This window comes from Grammomys surdaster, unplaced genomic scaffold (genome assembly GCF_004785775.1).
Source record: "Grammomys surdaster isolate TR1022 unplaced genomic scaffold, NIH_TR_1.0 810, whole genome shotgun sequence".
In the NCBI taxonomy this organism is placed as follows: domain Eukaryota; kingdom Metazoa; phylum Chordata; class Mammalia; order Rodentia; family Muridae; genus Grammomys; species Grammomys surdaster.
In genome coordinates this window covers 950,374-956,078 of record NW_021605229.1, presented here as the reverse complement: position 1 = coordinate 956,078, position 5,705 = coordinate 950,374, and positions in this window count along the sequence as shown.

Below are 5,705 nucleotides of genomic sequence, written 5' to 3'. Positions count from 1 at the left end.
ATGTACTTTTATTCCTATAGACTGATTCTTTGATATGAGATTCACCTTAACAGTTATTTTGATTACTATTTTAATCAAGGCTTAAAATGAAGTTGGAGACAGATACACTGAATGTGATAAAGAAAAGGAGGGATTAGTCTTGAACTCACTGGCACAGTGACTTTCTAAATAGGATACTGCCAGCACAACACTGAATAAAAGGGGCCTCATGAAATGGAAAGGCTTCTGGCTGGCCAATGACATCATCATTTGGACAAAGCAGCAGGCTACAGAATGGGAAAAGATGTTTACCGATTATGTATCTGGTTACTATCTAAAATATATAAAGAACTTAAAAAAAAAAACCTGGCATCAAGAACACAAATAACCAAATTTAAAAAGTAAAGAACTAAAAACAAAGTTCTCAAAATCTGAAACACAGATGCCCAAGAAGCTTTTAAAGAGATGTTCAACATCTTAGTCAGCAGGGAAATGCAAATCAAAATTACTCTGAGCTTTCATCTTACAGAATGACCAGTCAGAGTGGCCAAGATCAATAAAACAAATGACAGCTCATGCCGTCGGGGAAGTGGGAAAGGAGAACACGCATCTGCTCATGGTGCGAGTGAAAACTTACATAACCACTCTGGACATCAGTATGGCAGTTCCTCAGGAAGCTGGGAATAGACTACCTCGAGAGACTGCTATACAGGTCTTGAGCAAATACTCAAAGGGCCCCTCATCATACTACAGGACATCTGTGTATCCATGTTCATTGCTGCCCTATTCATAATGGCCAGAAACAGCCTAGATGTTCATTTACAGACAATATGTAGTGAAAACGTGGCTCGTTACACTGTGGGACATTACTCAGCTGCTATAAATCATGAAATTCACAACTAAATGGATGGAACTACAAAAGTCATACCGAGTGAGGTAACAAAGACCCCGGAGACAAATACAGTATGCGTTCTCTTCTAGGTGGATGTTAGCCTCTAATCCTTCAGTAGGAAGGCTTCAGTTCATAGAACCAAAGAGGTTAGGGATAGAGAAAGGGGTGAAGGGAGGCTCTCCCAAGGAAAGAGAGATACAATATACAGTTAGACACAGGGTAGAGACCGGAAAGGGAGGATTAAATGGAGAGGGGAGGGAGTAAAGAAGGGAATTCTCCAAACAACTTTGACTATTGCAAGGCCATTGGTTGCTCTCTACAAACTGCTGCTAAGGCCCTGTTGCTGAAGATGATATTCTCATTGAACACAGAGAGGTCAAGTTGGCGGCTAACTAGAGTCTTCCTCCCTACTGCCTAGTGTTCATGGGACTCAAAGGTTCTCTGTAAGCTACCAGAGGAGAAATGTAAACACCAATCCAACTACAAACCCTTTGATCTCCAGTGGTGACCTGCTTGCAAGGTGTGCTAGTTCAACAGGATCACAAACATTGTGGGGGTAACCACCTACACTCTAATTTGGATTTAAGGCCCATTCTAGGAGACAGAACCCATGCCTGATGCTTGAGTGACCAGAAACTAAGACTAGACAGGCCATGGACCTAGGGGAAAACCAAACACTATTGTTCTACTAAAGGAGCTTCCAATGACATGACACGTAATGATATTCTGCTATGCCTATAGATCATATTCCATTCAGCCATCATAGGAGAAGCTTTCTCCTGCAGGAGATGGGAGTATACAGACATCCATAACTGGGCAATATGCAGATCGAGAGACCTCAGAGCACTCAGTCCTAAATAGAATGTCTTCACCAACTCCTCCCTTCAGGATGCAGAGACCTCTCAGAAGAGGAGACAGAAAGATTGTAAGGGCCAGAGGGATTGGAAGAAAACAAGGAAAAATCTTCAGTCACAGCAGAACTGACACATAGAAACTCACAGAGAGCAAGGCAGCACGCACAGGGCCTGCATGGTCCGAGCCAGGCAGAGTCCCAGTGCTGACTGGGGAAGTGAACATGAGATCCATCCCCAAGGAACGGTCTCCAACTGACCACTCCTTGCAAAGAAAAAAATTAGTTTTCTCCAATAGAGACTCAATAGGTATTTAAGGGCAGGATCCATAGAGAGTTTGTTTTGTATTTTGTTTCTTATTGCTTTGAGCTTTTACTTTCTAACCTTACTAATATTTTTGCTTGTATATTATGGTTTCATAAGCTTGTATATTGTGTTTTCGTGGGTTTGTGTGTCTCTGTGTTTCACATGCTTTATTTAGTTTTCATTTATTTTGCCTGTTTTCTAAAGAGAAAGAGAGGAGGTGTAGAGTTGGATGGTTTGGTGGTAATGGGGGGGGGGAGGGGCGCTATGGGTTAAGATGAGGGCAGGGAAACTGATCAGGGTACATTGTATGAAAACATTTATTTAAAAAAAAATAGGGCTGGAAGGATGGCTCAGTGGATAAAGCGCTTGCTGGAGAAGCCTGACAACATGATTTTGATCCCCTGGACCTGCAGGAGGAGCAGGAGGAGGAGGGGAGAGTTCTGACTTCCATAAGTTCACCATGGCATACGCATCTCTCTCTTTCTCCCTCTCCCTCCCCCTCTCCCCCTCCTAATCTCCCCCCACCATGTGTGTGTATATATCTGTCTGTCTGTCTCTGTTTAGCATAAACCGTTTAAAGTTTAGCATATCTATATTACTTTGTGTTGACTTTCAGGAATGTGTTGTTGGGGCCGGAGAGATAGCTCGGTGGATAAAAGTACTTGCCATGCCAGTGTGAGACTGAGTTCAGATCCCTGGAGCCCATGCAGAACTGGCCACAGCCATGTCCATCTGCAATCCTAGTGTTCCTATGAGGTAGAGACAGAATATCCAGAAACTCCAGGGTGGGTCACCAACCCCAACATCACCAACAACAGTGGATGAGAGTGTGTGTCAAGCAAGGTAGAAGGTGACGATCAGCGAGCTCCACACTCACACACGAGCGTGCATGCACACACTGGCACCCACACACGACCGTGCATGGATACACTGGCACTCACACATGAGCGTGCATGCACATACAGAGATAACATGGAGAACAGTGTTCTAAGGTAATGTGAGGGTCAGTGAGACCATGTGACTATTCTTTGGCTGTTACTTGTCTTCATTATGTAACATTCTCCTCCATTGATAGACACGGAGAACAAAGGAGACCACACTCCTTCAGCTTCAGAAGTTCCACTTCAGAAGTCACTAGCCATCAGTGCCCTAAGGCACCGAGAGGTGGAGGGTGGAGACTCTTTCTTGAACAGCTCACTCCCTCCTGCTGCTGCAGTGCTGTGTAGAGCACGCCACAGCATCCTTGGAACCTGCATCCCGTCATGGCGCAGGGCACATGGTTCCTTAAACGCTCACAGACAGCTATGAAAGTCTGCTTCCCTAAGTACTTTACGTCTAACTGAACTCAAGCCTCTTGTGAGAAACCACAGTATGTGGCACAGTAAGTGACGTGGGGGAGGGGTGTTCTGGAAAGAGGGGAGCCTGACACTGAGCAAGGGACAGATGTCCTCCCAGAAACAGGGATGACTAGCAAAATTAGGAAGGTCCCATTCTCCAGAGGTGCAGCCTGGGAGCTCAGATCCCCACTGAGGTAAGCTGAGGTGCCCTCTGAACCTCATCTGATCTTCCTTCCTTGGTCTGTCACTAGGAGCTTCCCTGGTTCATTTTTAAATCTTGGGCACTTAAAAAATACATAGTTATAGAAAGCAGGAGTCCCAGTGAACGTTGGGCTAGTTATACATAGGGCAGGGACATTAGGGACACCACAAAGGCAAAGCGCAGAGGCATCGAAGACTGACCCCGCATCCTGTTAGAGGAGAGCTGCAATAAACTGACGTGTAGGCTGTAGGACCCGGACCAGTCACTGAGAAAGATAAATGAAGATACATTTTAAAAGATAGACTACTTAGGGAATTACATTGCAAAGTATGAAAATATTTGCCACATGGAAACAAAAACAGTCTAACAAAGAAACAGATCTGAGCCTTGTTAAAAATCTAATGTTGCACACATAAATTCAACTATAAACATTCCATCCAAAATACTTAAAGGATACCAACAAGTAAACTAACTCAACCACACAGCATTTATAGGAGAGAGCGTAAAATTCAAAGACACAACTGTCTTCGATATTCTTTGAATTCAAAGGAGGAAAGGAAATGACACCCCATGACAACAGCCACTAGGACAAGAATGGCTACACTGCTACCAGACAAGGAGACATAAGCAGTCAGCCCGGCAGGGTGGCAAAAGTCTGTAATCCCAGCATTCACTTGTGGGCCATAAATCTGAGGCCAGCCTGGTCTACACTGTGCACCTCAGGTTTTAGCTGCTTCTGACATGTGGAAACTGGGAACGTTGGTTCTGAATGACTTGCCCAACACCACTCCATCAGAGGCCATGCACAGGGATTCTCTCTACTGCTTATATTCAGGCTGTCTCTGTCGCTCCACTTCCTGCATCCCTGCTGATGGCCACGCTCCTTCCTAGGAACGTTTCCCCGTGGAGTGGCCCTCTGTTGATTCCATGGGATCCAAGGAGCGCTGTCAATCATAGGCCACCCAATCCAAAAGCAACTTCCTGGTAGGCATTTGCTTCTTCCCTGCTAGTCTCCACGCACAGCCTGCCATCATCTCTCAGACAAGTTAGTTCACACAGTGTGGCAGGTGGCACCTGTCTGCACATAGTGTGGCAGGTGGCACCTGTCTGCACCATGTCATTCCGTCACAGACTGAGCTTGCCAGAAAGCTGAGTTTCAGGCACAGAGTATAGATTAGGGTCAAGGCCTGAAGGGAACTGGAATGGGCAGCAGGGCTAGGTCTTCAGGGTTCACAGCTTCCAATGGAGGCTGATGACTGCCTTCCCATCTGAAGGAGACATGGCTCTCTGTGCTTCACAGAACATACCTGGAGGTCATTAGAATCTGGCACGCACAGTGGCAGAAAACTGGCTCTAACCTGAGCCTGGAGTGGGGGAAGACTGGCAATGCCAAAGTGTATGTAAGACGGGGAGGACAGGGTCCTGCGGGTAGGATACAGCAGTGCAGCCAACCCAGAAAGCTGTAGTCCCTCAGCAGCATGCATGGTCCAGGAACCAGCACAGCTGGATGGAGAGGCAGGAGACAGTGCTGTCGAAGTTCTGAACCTAGATCAGAAAGACTAAAGCCTCAGACCACACAGGAGGAGAGGGGAGCCAGTGATCTTCATCTCCAGAGAGCTACCTCGGAGTGAGCAGAAGGAAAAGGGCCCATGATGAAACTGCAAGTCGCTTGCATGTTGCAGGTGAGAACAGAGGTTGGGGGTGGAGGAAGATCAGGGGTTAAAACAGCAAGAACACCGAGGAAGATGGATATGCTGCTTGGAGCCAGGGATGAGACAACCATGCTCCCAGCTGAGACACCACAATCTACAATCAACTTGGGTGCCCCTGTCCACCTACCCTCACGGCAGCATGGACTTAGGCAGCCACAAGAACCTTCCTCTTTCTGGTTCCCCTTTCTCAGGAAGGTGGGGGCAGGCCTGCAGGCAGGCAGATATGGACAACACTTTCTAGAAGCTGTCTGGGAACTTTGGGAGGCAACACCTTTGTCTGCAGGTAGAATCCGCCCTGCAGGATTCCAGTATAACTTTTAATGGTAAGACTGCTCACTCTCAAGGCCAGCCTAGCCTAGTCTACAGAGTGAGTTCCAGGACAGCCAGGGCTATACAGAGAAACCCTGTCTCGAAAAAACAAACAAA